General features: G+C 43.6%; 1 protein-coding gene across 1 annotated transcript in view; it reads right to left on the bottom strand.

The window, feature by feature from the left end:
• The window catches only part of OPN5 (opsin 5), a 203033-nt gene that overhangs the window by 41877 nt on the left and 147766 nt on the right, over nt 1–13390 (bottom strand). The gene's annotated exons all lie outside the window — the stretch shown is intronic.

Raw genomic sequence — 13390 nt, 5'->3', positions numbered from 1 at the left:
GACGCGGGTGTGCTATACTTTTAGGTTTGGCCCAACCACGACCCCAATGTGCAGCCCTTAATCTCCCTGCACCGATAGGCCAACAAGCCTTCCTTCATTTTCTCTTGTTTCAGTAATGTCAATCTTTCTCAACCAGGGTTCTGTGGTGTGCTTTTCAGATAAGTAACCACTGAAACCAATGATCTTGGCTATGGAGGGGGGTTGTGGGGAATTCTTTACCCAAATGTAAGGAGTGTTCTTCCCAGTGATGTACCAGAAGCTGTAGATACAGAAACCAGAAAAAACTATTGAACCATAAATCAATGTCCAGCCACACAGACGGTGTAATTGTATTTTTTTTTTTCATTATGTAGTATCTATCCTTGCACATGAGCAAAGGATAATGCCAAAATATCATCTAGTGATGAACAGCTATACTAGATATCACAGCAGATATTCAGATAAGAGACGCTTGCTGGAACATAATGATGAGCAATGCATGTCTGAGCGCAGAGGACCTAGAATCACCTCTACCACCAGGAGCAGAGTATCATTTATTAAAAGAGACTACTGAAATACTTGAAAGGAGATTTTCAGTCTTGCAAATTTGAAGTATTTCTATACAGGCTGAAAAATTTAAATTTTTGCCTTACAAATGTTTATTGTAATTAGCCTTTAATTGGCAATGCTGCATTGCTAAGGGAAACTAGCTCCTACGGCCATATCAAAAAGTAAAAGAAGAACACATTTGGGACCCACCCAGATGCACTCTGGTGAGCCCCGGAGGGATGGAGAAGAGAACCAATGACTGACTGACAGTCAACGCTCTGTGCTCAGAGCAGACCTGAGAACTGAGCAATCAGCGGTGTTTGACCACTCAGTTCTTGGTATAGAGCCAGCAGGGGGCTGAATCAATGCTGCAGCCATCTAGGTGAGTATGTATGTTTGTTTTTTTATAAACCAATACTTCTCTTAAGATACCTCTAATTTACAAAATTGATAGATTGATAGATTAAAGTGGTTGTAAAGGCTGAAGGTTTTTTACCGTCATGCATTCTATGCTTGAAGGTTAAAACCTTCTGTGTGCAGCATCCCCTCCCCCTTATACATACCTGAGCCCATGTCGATCCAGCTTTGTGCATGAGAGCAGCTGCTCTCTTGGGCCTCTCCAGCCTCATTGGCTGAGACACAATAGCAGGAGTGAACTTCAGATTAACAGGAGTAGACTATAAATAACTGAAATACAATGTACAAAATAATATAACAATTTATATTTTATCATAAAGACTCTTTAATGAACTGTACTGACAATTGACAAATAGGGTCCACTGTAGGAAAAATGTGAAGTTGTGCATTTAGGGGCTAAAAGCATAAATGTATTATATAATCTAAATCTGGTTAGGGTGTAAAATTGAGATGATCAGTAAAGGCCCGTACACACGTACCGATCGTCGGCATACAAACGTCGGTGGACGAAGGATCTGCCGATGTACGCGTGTTAGTATGGTGCCTCCGACAGATGTCTGCGCACAATCCGCGGACAAAAGTCTTTCTTGCAAACATGAAAATTTTTGTATGCCGACACCAGAACGGACGATTGTTCGCCTGTCAGTACAGAATTCGGCCCGACAGACCGCAGATTTGCAAGACTGGGCATGCTCAGAAAATAGAAAACACAGGGAAAGTTAACCATTACATGACATCACTTCTGCAGTCGGCGGACAAAATTCTTGTGCTGTCCTTGTGCTGTTTTGCACTTTTCAGCAGACACCGACATCCCGGGGAGAAAAGAGGAACATTTGTATGCCGACCATCGGTACGTGTGTACGGGGCTTTAGGCTCCATTTAGACACGTTTCGAATCCAGCAGCAAGAATCTACGTATTCCCTGTGGCTGGGATTTCACAGCTGTGTGCAGATAGTGGCACCAAGCCAGTGCAGTGCAATGCCAGACTGTCAGCAGCCGCAGCTATTCATGTCTGTTCACACAGCCTGTGATTACCTGTGGTGATCGTGGCTAGACACAATTTGTAAGTACCTACAGTAGTGCTGGGCAGGAAGGAAGAATTTATTTAACAGCTTTTCCTTCTCTCTGTCTTTTTGTAGCCAGAATCCTTTCATTGTCCTTTATGGTGCCAATGTGTTCTGGCCTCGCTTTCTTACTATTTATATACCGTATTTATCGGCGTATAACACGCGCCGGCGTATAACACGCACCCAATATTTGGAGAGAAATTTCAGGAAAAAAGCTTAAATTTAACATAAACAGCTTTGAACTCAGAACATTTTTTTTTCTTTAAATCAAATGATATCTCACCAGTGCCCATGAATGCATCCTCATCAGCAGTGTCCAACAATGCAGCCCACCAGCAGTGTCCATATATCCAGCCTCAATATATGCAGCCCACCCAGCAGTGTCCATACATGCAGCCCACCAGCAGTGTCCATACATGCAGCCCACCAGCAGTGTCCATAAATGCAGCCCACCAAGTGTCCCTACATGCAGCCCACCAAGTGTCCATACATGCAGCCCACCAAGTGTCCATACATGCAGCCCACCAAGTGTCCATAAATGCAGCCCACCAAGTGTCCATAAATGCAGCCCACCAAGTGTCCATACATGCAGCCTCGCAAGCGCAATGTCCAAATATGCAGCATCGCAAGCGCCATTGGAACTGACCTCATTTGTTTAAAAAAAGACCGGGAAGCAGCGCCGAGAGCAAAAAGGGGCGGCCGGGGCCGAGAAAGAAGGACGAGCTGTCATAAGAGCAGAAGGGGGACGGGCCCGAGCTGAGGAGAAAGGGAGAACGAGCGAGCGCAGTCATCGGAAGTCCCGCCTCCTCTGCCGAGACGTGTGATGTCTGTCATAGGCGGGACTTCCGATGACTGCGCTCGCTCATTCTCTCTTCTCCTTGGCTCGGCCCGCCCCTTCTGCTCTTATGACAGCTCGTCCTTCCTTCTCCTCGGCCCGGCCCGCCCCTTCTGCTCTCGGCAATGCTTCCTGGCCGTTTTTTTTTTTTTAATATCGGCGTATACACCCACTGCTGCTTTTTCCTCCATTTTTAGGAGGAAAAAGTGCATGTTATATGCTGATAAATAACGGTACTTAAAGAATTTCTTGGAGTTTTTTTTAACTCTCTTCCGCTATGTGCATCATTTCCTGTTCTATTTTAGCCGCTTTGATTGCACTCTTACATTTTCTTTTGCATTTCTTGTAATGTTGAAATGCCGCCAATGACCCCTCAGCCTTGTATTTTTTGCAGGCCTTTTCTTTAGTTTTTATATGCATTTTTAGGTTGGAGTTTAGCCACCCAGGGTTTTTTTTAGCTCTTTTAAACGTATTCCCCTTTAGAATGCACTGGCCAATACCTTTATTTAGTATGTTCTTAAAGCACTCCCATTTTTCCTCCATGTTCTTTCTTCCTAGGATCTAATTTTATATCGTCTAACAAAGAGCGCAGTTTAGGGAATTTTCTCTTTTGAAATGTAGTGTCCTTGTATTACCCTTGTGTTTCCTATTTCTATGATTTATACTGAAACGAATTGACCTATGGTCACTGTTTCCTAAGTTGCCCTGTATTTCTACATCCGTGATCAGGTCTGTATTGCTAGTAATCAGTAGGTCTAGTAAAGCCCCTTTTGCAGTGAGAACTGAGCAATCAAACACCACTGATCACTCAGTACTCCACTCTGCTATGAGCAGAGAACAGGGACTGTCCTCACTGGAGCACTGGGCTGGGGAGAGTAGCTGGCTCAGTCTCCCAGGAGCGCTGCTTGGAGCCTGAGCCAGCTGCTGATCCAGGCATGTGGGTGCATCATGACTGTAAAGTCGCGATCGTTCCCCAGTCTAGACAAGCTTTGTGATGTCAGCGGACAGTGGGCTGCGGTAATGGACAGTAAAAGTAGAAGCAGCACAGTAATGAGCTCATTTATCCCTCACTATGCTTTCCCTTCATATTAGCTTCCTTGTTGGCATATGAGTACTGTAGCACAAATGTCTGGTTTCTTGTGCTGCTTCTCCCTCCCCCACTCTGGGCTTTGCTGTAAGGGAATGAAAGAGGCATATACCAAGTCAAATGTAGTTACTTACATGACTTGCTTTGAAAGAAATATATACTTAATTATTTTATTTTTAAATACAGAGCTCCATTCACTTGTTGCACTTGTATCTGCCTACAGTTTAACCACTTTACCACTAAGCCTATTTTTGACACTTTTTGTTTACAAGTTTAAATCAGTATTTTTTGCTAGAAAACTACTTAAAACCCCCAAACATTATATATATTTTATTAGCAAAGACTCTGGAGAATAAAATGTCGGTCATTGCAAAATTTTTTTGTCACGCGGTATTTGCGCAGCGGTCTTTAAAACGCCATTTTTTTGGAAAAAATTTGAAAAATCACATTTCACTGCATTTAAAAAATACTAAACAGTTAAGTTAGCCCATTTTTTTTGTATATTGTGAAAGTTGATGTCACGCCGAGTAAACAGATACCCAACATGTTACGGTTTAAAATTGCGCCCCCCCCTGTGGGATGGCGACAAACTACGGTCAATAGAGATCTCAATCTGTGATGCTTTAAATTTATTTAGCGGTTACCAGTTTAGAGTTAGAGTGTAGCTCTTTTATTTAAATTATTGCCCACGCTCTGGCGATCGCGGCGATACCTCACATGTGTGGTTTGAACAGCGATTTCATTCGCAGTTCGACTTGCGTATATGTTTTTTTTTTGTGCGCGAGCTAACGGTGACTGGGGCGGCTACATTTTTTTTTTTTTTCCTATTTATTTTTTCTTTTTTTTTTACTTTATTACAGGTTTTTTTAAAAAAAAAAAAATCTGATCACTTTTATTGCTGTCACAAGCAATGTAAACATCCCTTGTGACACCAATATGTAGTGACAGGTACACTTTATGGAGGGATCGAGGGTCTAAAAGACCCTAGACCCCTCCACTACACTTCCCTGTATGCAAAACGCCAAAAACGGCATTTTTGTATACAGCCGTTTTTCAAATCTGCCGCCTTTTGCAGCACAGTAACCCGGAAGTGACGTCATGGACGCCGCCTCCGGGTTACATCATCGGAGACCCGATCAATGCCGTTTCCGGCATTGATCGGGACTCCATCCAGCCGGCGGACGTGCCGGCTGGGTGCTCGGGGCTTCCGGTGGGACGGGAGCCCCGAGCAAAGCCACGGAAGGCGGCGGGAGGGGGGGCGTCCCCTCCCCCCCCCCCCCCCCCCGGGTAACGATCGAGCGGCTCCCGAGCCGCATCGGTCGTTACCGACGGAAAGCCGACCGTCGGCTTCAAACAACGGTACTGGGATGATGCCTCTAGCTAGAGGCATCATCCCGGTATAACCACGCAAAGTCAGCCGACGTAGGTCTACGTGGCTAGACGTTAAGTGGTTAACGTTACATGAACTTTGTCATAAGATAGTAACTGATTTTAGTGCCCTTCACATATGACACATAGGTAGACACATGTAAAGGCAAATGTTTCTACATTATTATTATTATTATTATGCAGGATTTATATAGCGTCAACAGTTTGCGCAGCGCTTTACAATGTGGGGGAAGACAATACAGTTACAGTACAATTCAATACAGGAGGAATCAGAGGGCCCTGCTCGTTAGAGCTTACAATCTAGAAACAAAAAGTGATTACTGAGCTATTTATATGATGTTCATGACAATGTGGATTAGTGATTGCTCGATTTCTGTTTCAATTGTTTTTATTAATATTTTTGAAGAGAGCAAAGAGTAAATAATCACTTGACAGAGTAGCGAAAAATTATTGCATGCTCTGTAGATGTTACAAGATTGAAACATAAATGGGGGGGGGGGGGGAGAAGAACTTGGCAATTCGGGTTAGGTCTTCCATAAAACCACGGGTCGGTACATGGACATAAACACATATAAACAGAGGAAGCCCGCATTGAGCTATAGACTAAATGTGAGATAACATTAACATCGTAAACACCGGGAGGTAGCCGTCCAACTACCCAGGTATTCAGAATATGAAAACAAAATATCTAAGGATCCTGAGGTCGAGACCTAACTACAGCTTAGTCACTGTAAATATGCATATAAAGCGAGAACGCCTTTATCCAGTGATTATAACTTTCAATATACTATCCAATGTCCATGTCAGTTTTATATTGGGACTCCAATCCTCCGAGTGCAAACACGAGCAACTTAAATAAGAAAAAGAGAAAGAAAGCTATTAGAGCGTGATGCCAAGGCTGGCCTAAATCAGGGGAGCCATAGTAAAGGTGAGAAAAGGAGAAGGAAAAAAGAGGTGACTCCATCCAGGATCCCCTATCAATCATTCATAAAGTCAGTTTCGTTCATTCGAGACCTGTAAATAAGCATGCCAAGGGGACCATACTTTGTTAAAGATTGATTGTTTATCCCGTAACACTCGTGATTTTTTTCATTCAACATGATCCACGTGAGTTTCCATTTGACTAGCGCAATGTCTATAAAAGGGCTTTTCCACGCTGTCACTACAGCAATGTTGTCCTCTAGGAACATAAAGTAAATTAGGGTTTGAGAGTATGTCAGTGATTGCTCCATTTCTGCTGTGTTTTTGAAGCTCTCTGCAGATTCACTGAATGCTATAAGAGTGGGAAGGTAAGTGTAAAGCTGCTGCTCTGGTATATTTTATTTGGATATCTTGCCCTGCATGGGTGTAGGTTGGGAATCTGAAGACAATAGTTATTGTGGTAGTGGTGAGCTCCAGGTTCCATGTGGCATTTGAAAAACTGAAAGCCCTCACAAATATAACCACTTGAAGACCAGGCTTTTTCTGGCACTTTTTGTTTATAAGTTTAAATTAGTATTATTTGCTAGAAAATTACTTCTAACCCCCTAACATTATATATATATATATTGTAAGGGATTAGCTCGGTGGTAGGCGTATGGGTGACCCCTTTGGGGGTGCGTTTTCACAGAGAGATAGCCGAGCAGAGGTTGAAAACAAGACTGATTTATTCATGCAATTTACTTCACACAATTGCAAGCGTCAAAACAGCCAAAATAAAATAAAAGACAAAATAAATCCTTGCCTCTGTGGGCGGCTACCTTCTCACGCTGGAACCTACCTAAGAAGTCTTTCCAACCTACTGTTGGGCCGACACTGCTGATCCTACAGCAGACACTCAAATGTCCATTTGTTTGCTTTTCACACAGCACAAACATTGTCCATTGAACATGTCCCTTTGTTTTCTTTCACACAGCACATGTTCATTTATAACAGGATCCTTTACTCTTCAGATTCTTCACATTGAACACAGTTCATTTAACAGGTCCCTTTACTCTTCACATGGAACACTTTGTCTTCTCACCTTTGAGACGTCTTCACTCGTGGTTACCCTCCTTAGCTTCACATCGCTGTAGGGGGTCTTCTCCCATGCTCACCAGCTTGTCGGGAGGCACACATCCGACTGTCCCCCTCTCCCAGCCCACACGGCGACAGGAGGCAGCAGTCCTTCTCCCATGCCCACACGGCGTCGGGAGGTACACGTATGTCTGCCTTCCTCTCCCAGCCCACACGGCGACAGGAGGCAGCACTCAATAGATTTTCTCTGGACAAATTATAGAGGCCTTGATCTCCTCATTCTGAACAGCTGAAGGCCTTTCAACTTCTTTACACCTTCCTGCTGCCTTTGGCAGCCGACACCCTATAATAATTAGTGAACTTTTCAAAGCAGGTGGGAATGTGTCTCCTCTCAGTGACTACATTCCCAGATTTACCTGACTTCCTGTCACATACCCCCCCCTCTTGTTTCAACCCTAGGGTTGGGACACATATTTCCAGGCACGCATGTGTCAGGCACTGCTGACTCACTGATAAGCCTCCTATTATCCTCAAGCTTCCGGATGAAACTGTTTTGTCATCTTCATTGACAGATTTCTCATAAATGCCACACAGTTTGTCTCTCATCTCATATACACATTCTTCAACTGCATTTTTGGCATCATTTTGCTCCTTCTCGTTTCTGTCATCTTCATTGACAGCTTTCTCATAAATGTCAGACAGCTTGTCCCTCATAACCGTCTGTCCAATCCACCATGGAGGACCGTGATCCATAGGCAACTCAATTGGGCTAGTCTTAATGTCTTCAACATTCTTAAGACGCCTCTCTCTGCAATCCATAAATGTTTTCCACAAAACTTTGAGAACCTTTGCTTCACTAAGCTTTGTTCCAAGTAGGGACTCTTGACATCCCTCTGTGACTTGAGTTGCCTCTCCATACAGCTGTACACAATCATTGACTTTTTGTTGTAAAAGGGAATGATCTTCCTTCTTGAGCTTTGCTTGCTCTAAGATGCTGTGCAGAGGATTTTCCAATTGAGACAACAGGCTGTCACACATTTCTTCAAAGTGACCCCTGTTCCTTTTCCCAGAGACATCAATATCATTCACCAAACATTTCATATTCATAGGCAGATCTGAAGCATTTGCACTCATCAACTTCTTAAACTTTTCGCCCTCCTGAGCGAGTCGCAGTAAAGGCCTACTATTTGATTTGATATTGAGTTTATATTTCTTGCCAAACTCTTCACAGAAGAAGCCAACCAGAACATCATCAACATTCCTTCCACCAACATAGGGGTCAAAGGCAACAACACAGTTGAACCCAGCGATCTGGGTGGTATCCATTATAGACCTCCTCTCTGCATCAGTGAAGAAGCATGGAACTGCAACACATTCTTTTACAGGTTTCTTCAATGCACTTTCTGCTGAACTATTTGACCGCTCAAGGTCACCTAGTTCTTTTTCTCTATCTGAATTCCACATGGAATGCATCTCAAGATCACGATCAAACTTCTGCCACCCGTCTTTCACCAGTTCCATTTTGGAAACACTCCCTGAAAGGCACTTATTCATTTGCTTCACGTTTTCACCAACAGCCTTAGTTTTCCCCACTAGGTTTTCAGCCTGAACTGAGAAATCATCACATTTCTTACTCAGCTCCTTTGTTTGCTGAAGTTCTAATGATACATTTTCCAATGCTTGAAGTTTTTGAAGGAACGGTTTATTCCAAAGGGGTGATTCAAGCCACATGTCATCACATTTCTGAGGCTCACTCAGGACAGACCCCAAAACACTGATCCTTTTAAAAACTGCATCAGGCACACTATCCCCTCTTTGGGACAGATCCTCTGTTGCCTGGAATTCCTCTTCCAGTTCCTGCAACGGAATCTTCATCTCTTCTACTTGCTGTTCTAAGGCTCGCTTAGACTTTTCTAGCTCCTGAACTCTTTTCACAACATCATCCTTGGAGCTGACCAATTCTTCCATTTCTGTACGCAGCTGTTTGTCAACACTTTCTAGTTCAGCCTTACACTCTAGAGCTTCCTCCAAAGAGCGAGCCAAGAACAGGGCTTTGCTCTCGTTATCACGCACCTCCGTTTCTGCACGGGCGCGTTCTTCTGCATATTTTGCAGACACAGTCTTCTCTTCACCAAGCATCTGATCAAACTTCTTTTTCACATCTTCAACACACTGTAATGAACCAACACTTTCTTCCATGCGTTTTTTCATATCCGCTATCTGAGCTTGCAATGTTGCGACTTGCTCTGATAGGTTTTTCTTTGCTTCCGCCTCCTCTTTTAATTGTTCCAGGAAGCCATTTTTCTCATCTTCCATTTGTTTGAGCTTTGTGCTAAAACTCAGCCTTTGACACCTCTCTTCCTGTAAGAGTTCCTGCGTGTCTTGCAGCTGCGATTCCAAGATAGAAAAATCTTCCGCAATTTCTCTAGATTTGCTGTCTGCTTGAGAAAGCCGATTTGTGACACTGTCCAACTTAACCTGCAATCGGTTTGCCTTCTCTAACAGCTTAGCACACAATCGGTCACCTTCTGACACCTTGACTTGCGATTCCAGAAGCCGTGCCTCTACTTTTTCCCTCTTATGTTCACAATCTCCTTTTCCCTGCATAAGAGCCTTCACCTCATTGGCTAGTTTCTGGGAATGAGACTGTAATTCTGCCACACAGGCTTCTTTCTCCTTTAACTGCTGCTGGAAACGTTGGGCTTCACCTTTCCAACTTTCACAGTCTGCACGTAATTCATCTACCACATTGCTCAAAGTGGTGAGCTCATACACAGTACTCAGTAATTTAGCCTCTCTTTCACTTTTCTCGTTGTCGCTGAGAGACAATGTCGTTTTCAGAGCGACATTCTGTTCCTGCGACTCCTGCAGGTCTATTTTTGTAACTTCCAAACACTGAAGACTTTTTTCCAGCTGATTACTCAACTCCAACATATCAGCCATACTTTGCTTCTGCAAAGTCTGAATTTCACTTTCCTTTTCCATGAGGATGGTATCTTTCTCCATTATAGTCTCTCTGCGTTTTTGCAACTCGACCAAAAGAAGAGCAGTGGATTCTTCCCACTGTGACACATGAGACTTGAGTAGTTCATTCGTTTCCTGCAAGTTTCTATTCTCCATCTTAAGCAATTCCACGGCTTGTTCCTTTTCTTCCATTTTCCGTTGCAAGGCATCCAACTCAGCCCTGCACACATACTCGGTTTCTTCCAAACCGATGGCCTCCATTGGCTGCTGGCGTCTCTGTTTCCAGCCTGCCATGCTCTCTTGATGAGCCTTTTGTTGAGCTGCAAAGCTCCGCTGAAAATCCGCATTTGCCTGCTGTTGAGCTGCATTTGCCTGCTGTTGAGCTGTATTTGATATAATCAGTTGTTTCAACATCTCCTCCATTTTGAGCTTACTTTTCATCTGAGCACACTGCGTCTCCATAGCAGTTTCATCAGTGTTGCTAGGGACAAAAACCTTCCTCTTTAGTATACTCTCTAGGCATGGATGGGGCTGGTTCAGACGGTAACATCCCCTCCATCCATAGAATCCGGTCTCTCATTTCATCTATCTTTGCATTCTTCAGGCGTTTTGAACGCCCCATCTTCAATAACTCCACAAACAAATTTTTCACAGTCCAGCAAAAAATTTTCAGACCACTGTCTCTTTAACACATGTAGTTTTTCTCTCTCTTGCAAGATCTCTTTTCCTGCACACACAGTTTGTGCAGTCACTTGCACCAGACACAACAAAGTTCATCAAATAATTTTGAGACCGCTGTCTCTTTAAAACACTTTTTTTTTTTCTGTCAGGATCTTCTCTCCTGCACACATAGATTGTGCAATCTCATGCACCAGACAAAGTTCATCAAACATTTGCACTTCCTTGCAGGGATCTTGCTGCTTATGCCCACTGCATACCTCCACCATATGTAAGGGATTAGCTCGGTGGTAGGCGTATGGGTGACCCCTTTGGGGGTGCGTTTTCACAGAGAGATAGCCGAGCAGAGGTTGAAAACAAGACTGATTTATTCATGCAATTTACTTCACACAATTGCAAGCGTCAAAACAGCCAAAATAAAATAAAAGACAAAATAAATCCTTGCCTCTGTGGGCGGCTACCTTCTCACGCTGGAACCTACCTAAGAAGTCTTTCCAACCTACTGTTGGGCCGACACTGCTGATCCTACAGCAGACACTCAAATGTCCATTTGTTTGCTTTTCACACAGCACAAACATTGTCCATTGAACATGTCCCTTTGTTTTCTTTCACACAGCACATGTTCATTTATAACAGGATCCTTTACTCTTCAGATTCTTCACATTGAACACAGTTCATTTAACAGGTCCCTTTACTCTTCACATGGAACACTTTGTCTTCTCACCTTTGAGACGTCTTCACTCGTGGTTACCCTCCTTAGCTTCACATCGCTGTAGGGGGTCTTCTCCCATGCTCACCAGCTTGTCGGGAGGCACACATCCGACTGTCCCCCTCTCCCAGCCCACACGGCGACAGGAGGCAGCAGTCCTTCTCCCATGCCCACACGGCGTCGGGAGGTACACGTATGTCTGCCTTCCTCTCCCAGCCCACACGGCGACAGGAGGCAGCACTCAATAGATTTTCTCTGGACAAATTATAGAGGCCTTGATCTCCTCATTCTGAACAGCTGAAGGCCTTTCAACTTCTTTACACCTTCCTGCTGCCTTTGGCAGCCGACACCCTATAATAATTAGTGAACTTTTCAAAGCAGGTGGGAATGTGTCTCCTCTCAGTGACTACATTCCCAGATTTACCTGACTTCCTGTCACAATATATATATATATATATATATATATATATATATATATATATATATATATTATATATATTATATATATATATATATATATATATATATATATATATATATATATATATATATATATATATATATATATATATATATATATATATTTTTTTTTTTTTTTAGCAGAGATCCTATGGAATAAAATGGTGGAAGTATTTGTGCGGCGGTTTTGCAAACGCAATTCTTTGGGAAAAAATACACTTTAACCACTTCCCACAAACTGACGTACCTGTACGTCGGCTTGAAGAAGTGGTTGTACAGTACCAGGATGATGTCTGCAGCTGCAGGCATCAACCCAGTACAGTTTTATAGAGCTGGCGGTCGGCTTTCAGGAAAAAATAGCCATTGCGGGTCAGCTGTCACTCGCCCGTTATCCCAGCGAGTGGGAGGGGACGTGTCCACCCCCCCGCGCGGCTCTGTGCGAGTCTCCTGTCCCACCGGGAGACCCGAGCAGCCAGCTGGCAGGTCCGCCGGCTGGTTGGAGTCCCAAACCAAGCCGCATGCGGCTTTGATCGGGTCTCCGATCATGTAAACTGGAAGTCACGTCACTTCCAGTTTACTCAGCTGCCAATTGCGCTGATTCAAAAATAATTCAGTATTCAAAAATGTAAATTTCAGCATTTTGAATACTTTGAAGTGCAGTGGAAGGGTCTGGGGTCTTTTAGACCCCGATCCCTCCATAAAGAGTACCTGTCACTGTATATTACTTTCACAAGAGATGTTTACATTGCTTATGACAGCAATAAAAGTGATCAGATTTTTTTTGTAAAAAAAAAAAAACAGTGCTAAAAAAATAAAAACTGCAGTCAGATCAAGACCCCAATGAGGACAACGAGCATACAGATGAGCTTCCCTGAGACGGTTCCTGACAGTTTCTGCAGAAATTCTTTGGTTATGCAAACCGATTGTTGCAGCAGCTATCGGGGTGCTGGTCTCAGACGATCTTGGAGGTGAAGAAGCTGGATGTGGAGGTCCTGGGTTGGTGTGGTTACACGTGTTCTGTGGTTGTGAGGCCGGTTGGATGTATTGCCAAATTCTCTGGAATGCCTTAGGAGACGGCTTATGGTAGAGAAATGAACATTCAATTCACAGGCAACAGCTCTGGTGGACATTCCTGCAGTCAGCATGCCAATTGCAAGCTCCCTCAAAACTTGCAACATCTGTGGCATTGTACTGTGTGATAAAACTGCACATTTAGAGTGGTCTTTATTGTGGCCAGCCTAAGGCACACTTGTGCAATAATC

Source organism: Pelophylax lessonae (assembly GCF_965119305.1).
Source record: "Pelophylax lessonae genome assembly, chromosome: 3".
NCBI classification, from domain to species: Eukaryota; Metazoa; Chordata; class Amphibia; order Anura; family Ranidae; genus Pelophylax; species Pelophylax lessonae.
The sequence above is the reverse complement of the archived record's forward strand: the minus strand, read 5'-3'. Positions and strand labels throughout refer to the sequence as shown.